The following is a 17190-nucleotide window of genomic DNA, read 5'->3' on the forward strand; positions in this document are numbered from 1 at the left end:
TTTAAGGTAAAGGTTTCCCCTGACGTTAAGTCCAGTCGTGACCGACTCTGGGGGTTGGTGCTCATCTCCATTTCTAAGCTGAAGAGCCGGCATTGTCCATAGACACCTCCAAGGTCATGTGGCCGGCATGACTGCATGGAGCGGCTTAGTTATTTTAATGCGTTTTTATGTTTTTATCCAATCCATGTTTTATTGATTTGTTACTAATATATTTTTATTGACTTGTTTTATTTAATGTGTCTTATTATGTCTGTTATGCTTGGGCTTGGCCCCGTGTAAGCCGCCCTGAGTTCCTTCGGGGAGATGGTGGCGGGGTATAAAAAGAAAATTATTATTATTATTATTATTATTATTATTATTATTATTATTATTATTATTATCTAGAAATTGCAGTTTTCCTTTGTTTTCTTTTTGCATGGTAGTAAATTGGATGTTTGGGTGGATGCTGTTGAGGTGGTCCAAGAACTTGTTCTCCTCCTCCATGGCTCCAAATGGTGAATAATAATAATATAATAATAAAAACTTTATTTATATACCGCTCTATTGCCTCAAGGGACTCAGAGCGGTTTCCAATACAACAGGAAACATGCAACAAGTTAAAACCATACAGCAATTAAAACACAATACAATGTAAAAACATAGATACATAAGACATATAGTCATATAGCAAGGTTTAAAACCAATGACAAAACTCAATCAAAACCCTGACATAGTGACCAGGATTCAGCATTGAAGTGGCCAGCTATAAAGTGCTAGATGTGTCAGATGCTACAATACATAGGGGACACAGGATTAGGGAGAGAGGGTAGAGAGGTGGGTAAAGTGCTAGTGAAGAGCATAGCTGGCCTAAGGATGCTGTACTCAAAGATCTGCTGAAACCACTAGTTTACAAAATGAGGCTAAAGTAGGGGCTTGTCTGATCTCTCTGGGAAAGGCATTCCAGAGCTGGGGAGCCACCACCGAGAAGGCCCTCTCCCTCGTCCCCACCAATCCTGCTTGTGATGGCAGTGGGAGCGAGGGGAGGGCCTCCCCAGATGATCTTAGAGGTGTCATCCACAAATCTGAACTATATCTTCTTCTTCTTTACTCGTTCAGTCGTTTCCGACTCTTCGTGACCTCATGGACCAGTCCACGCCAGAGCTCCCTGTCGGCTGGTGCTGCCCCCAGCTCCTTCAAGGTCAAGCCAGTCACTTCAAGGATACCGTCCATCCATCTCGCCCTTGGTCGGCCTCTCTTCCTTTTTCCTTCCATTTTCCCCAGCGTCATGATCTTCTCCAAGCTTTCCTGTCTCCTCATGATGTGGCCAAAATACTTCAGCTTTGCCTCTAGTATCCTTCCCTCCAGTGAGCAGTCGGGCTTTATTTCCTAGAGGATGGACTGGTTGGATCTTCTTGCTGTCCAAGGCACTCTCAGGATTTTCCTCCAGCACCAAAGTTCAAAAGCATCTCTCTTCCTTCGCTCAGCTTTCCTCATGATCCAGCTCTCGTAGCCATAGGTTACTATGGGGAATACAATTGCTTTGACTATGCAGCCCTTCGTTGCCAGTGTGATGTCTCTGCTTTTCAGTATTTTATTGAGGTTGTCCATTGCTCTCCTCCCAAGAAGTAGACATCTTCTGATTTCCTGGCTGCAGTCTGCATCTGCAGTGATCTTCCCACCTAAAAATATAAAGTCTGTCACTGCCTCCACGTTTTCTCCCTCTATTTGCCAGTTGTCAATCGGTCTGGTTGCCATGATCTTGGTTTTCTTGATGTTTAAGTGCAGCCCGGCTTTTGCACTTTCTTCTTTCACCTTGGTGAGCTCCTCCTCACTTTCAGCCATCAGAGTGGTATCATCTGCATACCTTATTAATGTTTCTGGGCTTTTTTTTTTTTTTGGTGCTGTTACTAGGGTTGCTCAGAAGGGAGTGGGATGGGCTGGGGAGGGATGTCCTGCCAAGGCAAGAGGGTGTCCACTCAAGGCAGTCTTTGTGGTTCAAAAATGGAGCAAAGGACAAGCCCCCCTTGGCTGCCACATTCTGGGAGGGCGAGGAGTGGAACCTGCGTGAGGTGAGAGGAGGACGCGAGTGGGATGGCATAGCGGGGAAGAGAATGAGGGAGAATGCGTGGATACTTGCGGTGTGTGTATATATATGTGTGGATGTTGGATCGCTTTTCCTCCCCCTTTCCACCACCCACGTGATGCTATGAATGGGAGTGGGGGGGGGGAGGCATGCATTCCTGAACAGCAGCAGGAAAAAAGAGCAGGAGTGGGGGCGGGGAGGGGGAAAGGGAGAGGAGGGGGGAGGAAGGTGGGAGGAGCTTGTGCATCGTTGTGGGGGGTGAGACTCGCGAGGGAGCCGAGCAAGGGAGGGAGAGGCTGGGAGGAGCGCATCCTTGGGAGACGGAGACTCCCCCTCTTCTCCATCCATCCATCCATCCATCCACCCATCCCTTGCTTCCTTCCTTCCTTCCGTCCCTCCCTCTCTCCGGTCTTCCTTCTGCCTTTCCACACTACATCGCCCTCCGCTCCTCCCTTTCCCCACCGAGGAAACCGCTGGAGGACCTCGCCCCCCCTCCCCGCCCACTGCAAGGCGTGGAAGAAGAAGAAGAGGAGGAGGAGGGCCGAGGTGGGAGGGGGGGGCCGCGTCCGGAGGGTCCCCCCCGAAGAGGACGAGGCGCTGAGCGGCTCCCACCCGTGGCAGGTACAAAGGGGAGGGGGCGGAGAGGGAGAGGGGAAAGGGGGGCGGGCGTGGAGAGGAAGAGGGGGTTCCCACAGCCAGGCGAAGGGGCTGCCGCCGCTGCCACAGCCGCCACGCGTGTTTTGGGTGGGGGAGGAAGCAGCAAGAGAGGAGGCAGCAGCATGGCCGCGGGAGGGGACCTCGCTGGACCCTGCCACGCCCCCCTCCGCAGGGGACCCCGGTAAGGGCTGCGTGGGGCTCCCCACTCGGGATGAGGGGGATTTAACGTAGAAGGGAGGGAAGGAAGGAAGGGGCTGAAGGGTCAGGACTTTCCCACTGTCTTCCTTTCCTAACCTTGCCCCCCCCTACTCATTTCTCTCTCACACCCATCTCTATATAGATCTCAATACAGATATCAGTTGATCCCACATCTATTTATTGGTTTGTGATTGAAAGTGCTCTCCTTCCCACCTTTCTCTCTTCCACAGTGTCTATACTATGCCTCTACATCACTATTATATCTACAAGGGTAGTTTCTATATGTGATCGGTTTCGAAGAAAGAGAGCACATTTCTCTCACACAGGATCTACACCTACATCTGTGTCTATAGTGGTAGTTTCTATATTTGATCCCTATATGGAAAAAGAGAGCACTTTCCCACCTTCTTTTCTCCCTTACCTTTCTCTCTACCCCACCTTTCTCTCTCGCACTGTGCCTATACTATACATCATCAAAATTATATGATGGGTAGTTTCTCTATGTGATCAGGGTTTGGGGAAGGAGAGCACATTTCTCTCTCACACAGGTTCTACATCTACATCTGTATAGTAGATTCTATATGTGATCGGGGTTCAGGGGACCACATTTCTCTCTCATACAGGATCTATATGTGTATCTTTAGTGGTAGTTTCTATACGTAATTGGGGTTTGGGGAAGGAGAGCACATTTCTCTCCCACACCTACATCTGTATCTATAGTGGTAGTTTCTATGTATGTTCAGGGTATGGAAAACACCTTCTTTTCCCCCTTTCCTTTCTCTCTACCCCACCTTCCTTTCTCACACACAATATCCATATCGATATGGATATATCTCCGTCTATAGTGGTAGCTTCTATATGTGATGGGGGTTTGGGGAAGGAGAGCACAGTTCTCTCTCACACAGTATACTATCTACATTTACATCTGTATCTATAGTGGTAGTTAGTTTCTATATGTGGTTGGGGTTTGGGGAAGGAGAGCACATTTCTCTCTCACACACACATTCATCTGTAGCTATAGTGGTAGTTTCTATATGTGATCGTGGTCCAGGAAAAGAGAGCGCTTTCCCACCTTCTTTCCCCCTTTACCTTTCTCTGTACCTACCTTTCTCTCTCGCCCACAATATCCATATCTATATGGATATATCTCCATTTATAGTGCTAGCTTCTATATGGGATCAGGGTTTGGGGAAGGAGAGCACATTTCTCTCATACACAGAATCTACATCTGTACATCCTTCTTTTCTCCCTTACCTTTCTCTCTCTCACTCTCAATTATCCATACCTATATCTACACCTACATCTCTATCTATAGTGGTGGTTTCTCTATGTGATCCGGTTAATGGGAAGAGAGAGCACTTTCCCGTCTTCTTTTTTTCCCCCTCACCTTTCTTTCTATCCCCCATTTTTCTCTCTCACACACTCACACATGGCTATATTGATCGTTTGTATATGCGATGAGGGAAAGGCAAGCAAAAAAGGAAGCGACTAGGCGCTTCTGAGGCTCAGTGCGGACATGTGTTTCCTCCCCCTCGTGCAAAGAAGGTGTGCAAACTGGGTCTGGTGAGGAGCGTGCACTCGCCTCCTTGCACACATGTGTGGAGCCATGCTGAAGGGCTTCATATATATACATGTATGTGTCTGTGTGTGTGTCTCTGTGTGTGTAATTTTGGTACCTGTGGGTCACAGAAGAAAAGAGAGAGAAAGGACATGGGAGGGAGGCAGCCAAAGGTTGGCATGGGTTTCGAGGTGTGCTTGCCTTTTTCTTTCTTCCTGTGGGTATGCATGCCATAATGTTCACCATTATGTCAGCTCCTCTCCTCGTGAGCTTAATTTGCAGGCAGGAGACTGTGCATGCATCTTTTCTGTGCCTGGAAATCTCATTTTCTTGCTTATCCCTTGTGTGGATACATCTCTGCAAATTTGCACCAGAGCATGCATGCTTCGCCTTTCCCAGCGGCTGCACAATTTTCCCAGTTGTGAATACATAGATTGGAGGGACAGATAAGCACCTGTGTGACCATGCTTTTCTCCCTGGTGTTAACTCTTTTAAGAGCCTATCTGGTTCTGGCTGGAAGGCAACCAAGGAATAAACCCATCCATCTCGCAGCCATACACTACACATGTGGAAGGATGCTGCTCTGCATCCCTGGGCGTGCATCACTGATTCCGCTGCACAGGGGCAAAGCCCGTTTTCCGTCATCCCAGGAAAGCATGCTTTTAGTCCTTCTCGTTGTGAAGCCCAGTGTGGGAATGTGTGAGTGTGGATGAGCTCTTGAAAAGGTCTAGAAACCATAGTACACTTGAAGCTGAGCATCCCATTTCCATCTTTGTGGGTGGGGCTTTCATGCTTTAGATGCTCCGTCCTTATGGCTGCTCATCTTTCTTCCCTTGCTCTACTACATCCTTTCTTATCACTCCCCTCTTATAATCTTTTAATAAAGATTGCCACAGTCCCTTGAAAAAAAATGGCATTGGATTTTGAAGCAGGCAGATGACTGTATTGGATTTTGGAGAGGAAGAATTAGTGGAGGCGGAATATAGGATGCATATCTGGGCGGATGTACCGAATGTCTTCGGATTTCTCTCTCCCATGGCATACTTGTGCAGCGTTAACACAATTGAATTGGTCACCTTGCGGGATGTGCATTAATCTGTATGTTCATATACTGCCGTGTGGGTGTAGTCATGAGGTCTGCATGTGTTCGTCCCCCTCACATTATAGAGGGAGGGGCGGCTGTCACAGTCCGTCTATGCGCAGGCACACAGACCAAGGTTCTTGAGACACGCTGCCTCTTTGGCACTCATCTGCGGCAAAAGTCATGGCTGGGTTGTAAATTTGCCTCCATGTGTCTTCTTTAGGTGCGCGTGCATGATTTTCCCCACTAAGCCCAATAGGCCTTTACTGAAAGAATGCTCTCCTTGGCTGATAGTATACCAGGATGGATATATTTTTTTTGAAACATGAACTAAATGCTATTTTACAATAAAATTCTCTCTGCATTGATCAGTGAGCTTCCAGGTACAGTCAAATATTGCTTTTATGTGGATTTCTTTTAATTTGCCAATTTGAATATGCATTTCTGTCTCTTCATTTACATGAACCACACAAAATTCAAGACTTTGTTGTGCTGAATGTGTGAATCAGTGCTATATGTAATGTTGTCCAGTCTGGATTGGGAAATCGAGATTTAAATTGATGCTTAGTGATGAAATTCACTGGTGACCTTGGGCCAGTTACTTTCTCTTAGGGTGTATCTACACTGGGGAGATAATGCAACTTGATACCACTTTGAGTGTCGTGGTTCAATGCTACGGATTCATGGGAGTTGTAGTTTTACATCATCAGGTGGTGTCAAACTGCATTATTCCTACAGTGTAGTACTTAGGCGATCTCTCATTGTCCGAGTATGATAGACTTCCAAGTGTAGTATCTCAGCGGTGGATATGTAGGTGACTGTAGAACCCTATTCTTGACCCACATGTTCTTCCATAGTGAGGACATTGGTTTCCAGGTGGTAGTTTGTCCCGGTCAGGGTTGGCTTGTAGCACCTTCCTCTTGGCACGTTTCTCCCTTTCGTCCTCCATTCATGCCTCTTCAAATTCCACAGCACTGCTGGTCACAGCTGACCTCCAGCTAGAGCACTCTACAGTGTACAGTGTAGATGCATCCATCATCTAATCTACCTCATATGGCTGTTGTGAAGATACATTTGGGAAGGAGGAGATCCATATACGCCACCTTCAGCTCATCTGGAGCATTGCCAGGATTTGAAGTATAAATTCAATGGGCGTTAATCCACATCCAAGCTTTAAAGGAAGTATCCAACATGCTGAATCTATTTTGGGAATACGGCATTGCCCCTTGGATAGCTCCTTAAAGCATGGACCAAAACCCAAAGTGCCCCATCTGCCCCACAAATGTGGAAAACAGCAGGCACAGCTGTACAAATAATTGTGTACAAGAAGGACGTGTGCATTTCTTCTGCACTTCTCTTGGTGTGTATGCGTGTGTGGTGTAAGATTTTTTTGCTTTCTTGCACAATTTGATTGGGCCCACATTTTGATTAGTTTTTCTATAACAATGATAATTTGTGGCATGTTTAAAGCATAGCCCATTTGTATATTTTCTTAGAATTAAGTCTCACTCACGTCTTACTGAAGGACATACAGTTATGAGGTGGGTTGCTGTGAATTTTCCGGGCTGTATGGTTATGTTCCAGAAGCATTCTCTCCTGACGTTTTGCAGACATCCTCAGAGGTTGTGAAGTATATTGGAAACTAGGCAAGGGAAGTTTATACTGTATATCTGTGGAAGCTCCAGGGTGGGAGAAAGAACTCTTGTCTGTTGGAGGCAAGTATGAATGTTGCAATTAATCACCTTGATTAGCATTGAAAAGCCTTGCAGCTTCAAGGCCTGGCTGATTCTTGCCCGGGGGAATCCTTTGTTGGGAGGTGTTAGTTTATGGAGGTGCATAAATCTGACTAAATTTTCATGAAATTTGAACTACAGTAGTACATATTCAAGCATTACTATACTTACCTCATTTGGAATAACTGACCTTTTTTAGTAGATGATATGCACAGAATGGGCTGTCAGATGGCAGTTCTTAAACACACTGAGTTGAGTTCAATTGGACTTGCTCCTGGGTAAACTTGCTGGGGATTACATTGCCAATAGAGTTGCCAGGTATGCATCACTGAAAAAGAGGGCAGTGAAATGCATGATTTTAAAATACTGATTTGCATAAAATGCCCAATGTTACATATAGATGCGCATACATAAACAATTGTTATAATTCAAATAGAAAAAACTGTTAACAGAAGATCTGTGCATCTACAAGGTCTGGTTTTCAGGTGAAAGGTTAATTGCCAGTATTTAAATTGGTATGTAAATAAGAATTGAATGTCAAATAGGAATTAAATGTTTTCTTTGGGTTGTTTAAACCTACCTGAAAAGAGGACAGTTAAATGTAAGACTGTCCTTTTATAGTCCTTCAGACGAATGTCCTTTGCAAGGAGGGATGCATAGACTCCCTTACACTGTCCTGTATCCAAAATGTTTTTCTGTAGAGATGTGAAAGTATCTGATTTTGTGGCATTTTTTGCATCTCACTTGCATTCCTTCTTGCCCTTGTTTCTTAAAAGTATTGTGAGACCTTGGATTTGTTTTCTTTCCACATGGAAATATGTACAAGGTTTGGTATGTGATTCTCCTAATCAGACACTTTATCTTATTGCAGAAAGCCTGTTTGTATCATTCTGACAGATGCGGTTTTAGTTGTCTAATTTAATTGTTCATATCAATATTGCCCCTAATACAAAAAGGGGAGAGGGAATTTGGTTTGACAATGGGAAAATGAAAAATTACATACGCCCTTGTGTTTATGGTTTTGGCACAGTAGGTTAAACCGCTGAGCTGCTGAACTTGCTGATTAAAAGGTTGGCAGTTCGAATCTGTGGAGTGAGGTGAGCTCTTGCTGTTAGCCCCAGCTTCTGCCAACCTAGTACTGTAGTTCGAAAACATGCAAATGTGAGTAGATCAGTAGGTACCGCTCTGGCGAGAAGGTAACGGTGCTCCATGCAGTCATGCCAGCCACATGACCTTGGAGATGTCTATGGACAATGCTGGCTCTTTGGCTTAGAAATGGAGATGAGCACCAACCCTCAGAGTTGGACACGACTAGACGTAATGTTAGGGGGAAACCTTTACCTTTACCTTAGACCATGCATTATATAAAGAAGAAAATAGTTAATGCAAATTATCCTCAGATCTGAGAGTCATTTTCCACACCTTGGTGGCAAATCAATATTATTCCCATCTCACAGATCAGAAATCATGGATTCTGGGTTAGCAAAGAATTAGCCAAGGTCTCCTAATGAACTTGAGGCTAATGATATCACTGATCTGAGCCAGAGGCCATAAAATTATTTCTTTGATTTCGTAGTCAAAACAAGTAACTTTTCCTTGTCCTTATTGGTAGAAGACCTAATGGTCGCTAATGAATCTAGTAATACGTGTCAAATAATGCATCTTATTGCTGTTGTGCCTTCAAGTTTATTCTCTTTACTTATGGTGATCCTAAAGTGAACCTTTCACAGGCTTTTCTTGGGAGTATTTGTTAAGAGGGCTTTGTCATTGTCTTGCTCTGTGTCCAAGAGAGTGTGACTTGTTCAAGGTCACCCAGCATATTGTGGTAGCGGTGGCGCAATGGGTTTAAACCCTTGTGCTGGCTGAACTGCTAACCTGAAGATTGGTGGTTCGAATCCACAAGACGGGGTGAGCTCCCGTTTGTCAGTCCTAACTTCCCATGTGGGGACCTGAGAGAAGCCTCCCAGCAGGATGGTAACACATCAGGGCATCCCCTGGACAATATCTTTATAGACGGCTGATTCTTTCACACCAGAAGCAACTTGCAGTATATTCTCAATTCACTTTTTACATGAGAAAAAACCCAGGATATTTCAGTGAGTAAGGATTTGAACTCTACCCTCCCAAGATGCCAGCCCAGCACCGAAATCGTTACTACACCTTGCTGGATCGTCAATACTTTCACAATTCCTATTGGTTGTTTTCAGGGAGGTGAATTGTTTTGTATTATGTATCATTTACAGTGTATTTATCTAGAGGTGTATTTTTGCAACATATTTGTTTAGAGGTGTATATTTTAAAATATAAAAAGCATCCAAGAGATGGGACTAGTAGTGGTAATTGTAGTAATAATGGTAAATCGTCATCATCAATTATTTCAGCTACATTACTTTCAGCAGAGATCAAACAGATTTCCTCTATTCTAGTGTAACATCTTAAAATTAGTCCTGTATTATTGTTAAAAAGGCAGGGCTACGTAATAGCCAACTTGGCATTCTATGCACATAATTAAGTCATTCAGTGTTCTCTTTTCTGGGGCATTGTAACAAAAAGCATAATGCACAAGCAGTGCTTATTTTTTTGTATTTAGTGAGACGGCTTTGTGTTGCTTTCATGGGCTGTTTTAGAAGGTATCTCTGCCTGTGTGCATATTCAGAAGTGATCAGGCAACACTGGGGTGTGTTTGTATGGAGGACTTCTTAAAGGATATACAGTAGAGTCTCACTTATCCAACATAAACGGGCCGGCAGAATGTTGGATAAGCGACTATGTTGGATAATAAGGAGGCATTAAGGAAAAGCTTATTAAACATCAAATTACATTATGATTTTACAAATTAAGCACCAAAACATCATGTTATAAAACACCTTTGACAGAAAAGGTAGTTCAATATGCAGTAATGCTATGTAGTAATTACTGTATTTACAAATTTAGCACCAAAATATCATGATGTATTGAAAACATTGACTACAAAAATGCATTGGATAATCCAGAACGTTGGATAAGTGGGTGTTGGATAAGTGAGACTCTACTGTAGCTACAAGGCATCAATAGTAAGACATTGCCCCACCTTGTAAAAATTCTGCCTCCCATATTGAATTTCTCTTCAGTCCTCAAATTCCAAGCATTGCAAGGAGCAAGATATTAAAAATCACTCACACCTAGAACTCCTATATTTGCTCTGTTCACGTTCCCTTGGTAACTTTATCTGCCCCTTGTCTTTGGATTCCTAAACTGCATTTCTGAATGCTCAACTGAAGTTTTAGATTGCGCCAATTCTAGAAGCGAAATTTCATTGAGGGGCAGAATATCTTTGGGCAAAGGCACCCTTCATTTCGTTCAGAGGCCCATAACTACACATGCGGGTGATAATGGATGGTGTATCCAATGAACTTGTTGCAGGCTTAATTCTACACTTTAAATGAACTGCTATTAAAACTATTGAATACTATACAAAAATAGATTTATTACCTCAGATTTTGACTAAAATCAGGGGTTGGTGTATTGACATGGGAGATACTAGTTGCCCCAGTGGCTGGGATTGATTTTGTATGTCTGAAGATAACATTGGAGTCAATTGATCTCACCAACATGGGGGGCTCCAATAAATGTGGAATGGACCGATTTCCTATATGAATCAGTTTAGTGAATATTTCCACACACACACATGCCTATACACACTTAGTTGCCATTTACGTCAAGATACAGCAAACTTAAGCCAACCCAGGTTTTTTGGCTCCAGAAGCAGAAAATTCCCCGAAATACCTCTCCCCATTCCTGGCAGTATGAATTCAGTAATAAATTAATAACAAACAATTTGCTCCCCTTTCATGGCACCAGAAGCTGCCACTTGACAAGCTGGCTCACTACCTAATGGTTGGGCTAGTCCCACCCACGGGGAAAGCAGCTTTTACAGAGCCGCAGTAGTACCGAAGGCATGCTTCATTGCTTGTGGGAAAGTGTTTTAACATGAAGGGGAAATGGGATTTATTCCCAAGTAATAAATGTATTCCCAGGGATTTCTTCCCAAGTAAAACACACACACTGGAATTGGCAGGGAAGTGAGGTTCGTTACACATGGGAAGCCTGCATATCTTAAAGGATGAATATTGTCATTTATTAAATGAGTGGAAGACAGGGTTCATTATTCGCGAGGGCTGTTAATGTGTTATTATTTTGAGTCCTAGGAGTCAGGCAATATTTTCATCATGCGTTTCTGGTGCTAGAAAGCATGTGAAGTGCCAAAATGGGTAGAAATGACATCTCTGGAAATGACGTGTTCTTATACCCATGTTTACAGTAGTATTAGAAATACAGGAGAGAGAGAGTGTGTGTGAGAGAGAATGTGTCCACATGTGTATGCATATGTTTGCATTTTTAAGAGAGAACTGACATGTAGGAGAAGATTCCCAACTCTTCTGATGCTCTCTAGGGCTGGATCTACATTGCCAAATAATGCAGTTTGAACTGCATTATATGGTCACTGTAGACCAGGCATGGGCAAACTTTGGCCCTTCAGGTGTTTTGGACTTCAACTGCCACAATTCTAACAAACTACTGACTGTTAGAAATTGTGGAAGTTGAAGTCCAAAACACATGGAGGGCCAAGGTTTGCCCATTCCTACTGTAGACCCATATAATGCAGTTCAGTGAAGTTCAAACTACGTTATATGGGTCTACACTGATCATATAAAGCAGTTCGAACTGCATTATTTTGAATTCTCCCATCCCATCTCCCAGTTCATTGTACAAGATACATCTACATGGTTTCAAGTGATGGGTCTACAGACCGTAATAAATGTTGTTGTTGTATAACTGCATTATTTGGCAGTGTGGATCCAGCCTAGCTGTCTCCAGCATTTGGGAGAAGAAACAGTTTAACAACAATTTAGGGCAGTTGCAGGTGATAATTGTAAAGGTTGCGAGTTGAAGACTAAGCACAGAGCTAAAAACTGAGCTACAACTTCCAAAATCTGTAAGATTGAGCTACAACTCACAAAAACATTTTCTCAAGGCTCTAATAAATAATTAAATTAATAATTAGTATGCCACCATTCTCCCAGATTGGGACCTCTCCCCCAGTCTTTTGGTTCTCCCTATGTATCCCTCCTCCTTCCCACGCATGTATTGGTCAAATGATAAATAATAATAAAAATAATAATAAAAATAAAACTTATTCGTACCCCACCCCATCTCCCAACAAGGGACTCAGAAAGGCTTACAGACATAAACATAATAAATAAACAATCTAATTAATAACATAACCAATTACACAATCAAAATTAGCACAAGACAGATCAGCACATAAGCCACTATAATAAAACGATAAACAATTAGAGAATAAAAACAATTTAAACCACTGTTAAAGTCCAACCCTTTGCATTAATCAGAATGCGCCATGAAATCCATTTAAAAGTTAGTGCAAAGTTCTTATATATCACCATTGTTGAAGACCTGTTTGAACAGCTAAGTTTCTAGCTCCTTTCGGAAGGATATCAGTGTAGGTGCTTGCCTAGTATCCCTGGTGAGGGCCTTCCAAAGCTGGGGTATGGGGGGCACTACCGAGAAGGCCCCCTCTCCTTCATTCCCACAAACCGCGCTTGCGACAGAGGCGGGGATGTAAGAAGGGCCTACTTGGCAATTCTTAAGGCCCGCACAGGTACATAGGGGGAGATGAGGTTGTGTAAGTAGGCTGGAAAGAATATTTGAATGATTGGAGAAGCAAGTCAGAGTGGTGACAAGTGGCCTAAAGCCCGTTTAACTGGAAGCATCTGATAAAAGAATTCTGATCTTCCAGGTCAAAAGCCACCAGTTTTCTACTTTGGCAGTATATTGAAGGGTTATACATGATTCTGTACAAAGATGAAGGAGCCCCTGGTGGCACAGCAGGTTAAACCGCTGAACTGCTGAACTTGCTGACCAAAAGTTGGCGGTTCAAATCCAGGTAGCATAATATCCCTGTATGAATGAAGAATTTGAGAAGAAAAGGGGGGAAAGATGGATTTCCTGTGCCTACTGGTCCTTGCTCCTCAATCCATAGTCTTCCTGCGTTGAACAAGGAGGCCTAAACAGGCACTACATTAACACAGGGAGAAAAATAAGCCCAATTGTAGACCTAGTGTGCCCAAATACATAAAGCATTCTAGGAAGTCAGGAACTGGGAGAATGTGGGTGCAACAAATATGTGTGGTCCTGTCCCTAAACCTGCCCCCAGTGGCGCAGCGGGTTAAACCACTGAACTGCTGAACTTGCTGACTAAAAGGTCGGCAGTTCGAATCCAGGGAGCAGAGTGAGCTCCCGCTGTTAGCTCCAGTTTCTGCCAACCTAACAGTTCGAAAACATGCAAATGTGAGTAGATCAATAGGTACGGCTCCAGCAGGAAGGTAACGGCACTCCATGCAGTCATGCTGGCCACATGACCTCATTTATTTATTTATTTACAGTATTTATATTCCGCCCTTCTCACCCCGAAGGGGACTCAGGGCGGATCACATTACACATATAAGGCAAACATTCAATGCCTTAACATAGAACAAAGAGGTGTCTACGCACAACGCTGGCTCTTTGGCCTAGAAATGGAGATGAGCACCACTCCCCAGATTTGGACTTGACTAGACTTAATGTCAGGGGAAAACGTTTATCTTTACTATACAAAGATGACTTGGATAGATGTCAATCGCATGCACATTTGAGTCAGTGTGATTATGGATAAATGTGGATGAGTGTATGAAAGAGATAAGAGAGACTAAGCCTATATAAACATCTGGAAATGTGCATATGGATGCATTTTTGAGAACACATTATAGAAAATGAGAACAATTATGCTCAAGTTCAAGAAGGTTTATCTGCGTGTTTCGATCTGTTTGAATAGTAAGCAAGTAAGTGTGCAGGTGTCACATTAGAGAGAGTTGGACTCATTTGGTCTCATTTCACATCTAAGTGGCACTAGAGGGATGTAAAAAGGGCTGAGGAAGAAGCATGCGCACACTCACACACTGAGCAATTGACATTGTTGCCAGGTCAGCTCTCTGCCGCCTGTCTAGAGAACAGCCCCTCACTATGCGCCAAGTCTTGACAGTGTGCTCCATGTGAATCTCTTTGCATGGCTCTTTCTCCCTGTCTGCACACCTTGGTGTAGCTAATCAATATCGGCCTTTGCGTTCTATAAACCAGCCTATATATCTTTGCTTGCCCTTTTCATAGCCTCTGTAGTCACAATGTCTTCCTTCCCTTGCAGGAAGGAAAAAGAGAAGACAGTATATCAGCTCTTCTTCTTTTCTTCCCTCCCCATTCTCACTGTCATGTCTTTCTCACACCTCGCTGTCTAATTCTATTCTTGGATATAATTATGATGAACCCCATTTATGAGAAGTGGGAACCCAGCAGGTTCCCCCCCCCCCCCACAAGTCTTCCTTTGTCACCATGGGTGGACTTTCTGGTATGTGTGTGTGTGTATGGAGGGGGAGGCCATCTCTTATCTCTACACCCCCCATTCCCAGGCTGGCATTATTCCGAACAGCGCCTGCGTTACCTCTCCCCCGCCCAGCTGGGCCTGGCTATTCTTAGCTCCCGAGTCTTTGATTCATGCTTCTGAGAGTATTTCTGCTGGGTGTGCAGAGAGAACAGCTACTGCGGTGTGTGCGGGAGGAGGGAGTTGCATTCTTGGCTCTATGGCATGTGAGAAGGTCCCTGTGCCAATCTGTGGACATGCACATACCCCAATTTCTGTCAAGGAGATATGTGGTCCTGCTTGAATGAGAGCATGCGTTCATAGATGAGTATATGTCTGAGTATGTGCAGCTGTGTGTATGAAATAACTGAGCGTGCACGGATGTCCCCTAGCATACATGTATACTTGTGGGAATGCTAAACATGCCTGAATGAAGGCTTCTAATTGAAAGCATGTGCAGCACTGGTGAGATTGTGCATGCACAGCATCAATTTCATATGCAAATCCAGTCCTTTACATATGTGTCAGAATAAATATATGTATCTGTATCCTGCAGCATTTCCACATGTGCACACATATAGTTTCACGACTATGTGCATATGTGTGAGAGAGAATAAGGACAGCGGTGCAAAAACTGTGCACATGGATGTTTTATATTTCAGAGTTTGTGGGTGGTATGTGAGATTATAGCCGCTTGAATCATTGGCACGTTGGAAGTAGCGGATGCAGAAGCGTTTTCAGACTAGTGCATGGCTGCATATATCTGTTAGGGTATATACATAATATATGACCACATGAGTGCAAAGAGCCACACACCAGCAAATTTGAAGAGGCCTTGGGAAAAATGTCCACATAGGCATAAGATTGCCCTATGTATTGACATAGATGAGAGTAATATTCCTGCCTGCAACGGGTGGATGAAAAAGGGCTCTCTTTATCATCAGAGTTGAGCCCTATTAGGATTCTAGCTTTTGCCAAAGGATGCTGTGGAATAACATTGGACTTGTGACTTCAAACTCACCTCTGGGTTGATTTGACACTTACATAGTTCATGCCCCTTTACAACAGGGAATAAGAGAAGAGATAAGAGATGAATGAAGGAGTTAGTAAGAGTACCCATGGTCCCAGTATCCCCATGGATACCAAAATCTGTGCATGCTCAAGTTTCTTTATATATAATGACATAGGAAAATTGTGTTTCTTGTATAAAATGGAAAAAAATTATACAGTAGAGTCTCACTTATCTAAGCCTCGCTTATCCAAGTTTCTGGATTATCGGAGCCATTTTTGTAGTCAATGTTTTCAATATATCGTGATATTTTGGTGCTAAATTCGTAAATACAGTAATTACAACATAGCATTATTGCGTACTGAACTGCTTTTTCTGTCAAATTTGTTGTAAAACATGATGTTTTGGTGCTTAATTTGTAAAATCATAACCTAATTTGAAGTTTAATAGGCTTTTCCTTAATCCCTCCTTATTATCCAAGATATTCGCTTATCCAAGCTTCTGCCTGCCCATTTAGCTTGGATAAGTGAGACTCTACTGTATATGTTCTTTTTAAAAATACATTATCAAGCCGTGAATGGTTAACTCCATGGATGCTTAAATCCATGGAAACAGTCAGTGGACTGTACAATAATTTAAATCAATATGGGTGGGAAAGGGGACCCTGGTGGCACAGTGTGTTAAAGCGCTGAGCTGCTAAACTTGCGGACCAAAAGGTCCCAGGTTCAAATCCCGGGAGTGGAATGAGCGCCCGCTTTTAGCCCCAGCTCCTGCCAACCTAGCAGTTTGAAAACATACAAATGTGAGTAGATCAATAGGTACTGCTCCGGCAGGAAGGTAACTGTGCTCCATGCAGTCATGCCGGCCACATGACCTTGGAGGTGTCTACGGACAACACCGGCTCTTCGGCTTAGAAATGGAGATGAGCATCAACCCCCAGAGTCGGTCACGACTGGACTTAACGTCAGGGGAAACCTTTACCTTTACCTTTTATGGGTGGGAAACCTGTGACCAGGTTACCTGTGTCTGCCACTGTCCAGGTGCTTGAAAAGGCCTCTGCCTTCTCTCCTTTCTGGCGGTTCTTTCTTTATCAAATAAGCTCAAATAACGAATCCTTCAAAGCATTCAGGTCTAACCAGGTCTTTGACTCTGCCAATGTTTATATCTTCAAAAATACCTTGTGAAGAAGATTAGATTAGGTTAAGAAACTAGTAACATTCAGGTATTCATCTGAACCACGAGGGTAAGAAGTGGGTAGAATTATGTAGTTCACCAGATATTGATGGCATCTCTCAGCATTCCTTACCATTGGCTATGCTGGCAAAGGCTTATGGAAGCTGAAGTCCATGACATCTGGTTTTCTCCTGACATTAAGTCTAGTCATGTCCCAACTCTGAGGGTTGGTGGTCATCTCCATTTCTAAGCTGAAGAGCTGGCGATAT

General features: G+C 43.6%; 1 protein-coding gene across 7 annotated transcripts in view; it reads left to right on the forward strand.

Moving 5' to 3' along the window:
- The first annotated feature begins 2326 nt into the window (after positions 1–2326).
- The window catches only part of shank1 (SH3 and multiple ankyrin repeat domains 1), a 131603-nt gene continuing 116739 nt past the window's right edge, over positions 2327–17190 (forward strand). For 2 of the 7 annotated variants that reach the window (XR_009999731.1, XR_009999730.1), the window contains exon 1: positions 2327–2683. The gene's annotated coding sequence lies outside the window, so the exon portion shown is untranslated. Of the gene's footprint in view, positions 2684–2778; positions 2901–17190 lie in introns of those variants that run through there. The other 5 variants (XM_062957582.1, XM_008113576.3, XM_008113575.3 and 2 more) reach the window with 3 other exon arrangements.

The sequence above is a fragment of the Anolis carolinensis genome, chromosome 6, assembly GCF_035594765.1.
Source record: "Anolis carolinensis isolate JA03-04 chromosome 6, rAnoCar3.1.pri, whole genome shotgun sequence".
Classification (NCBI taxonomy): domain Eukaryota; kingdom Metazoa; phylum Chordata; class Lepidosauria; order Squamata; family Dactyloidae; genus Anolis; species Anolis carolinensis.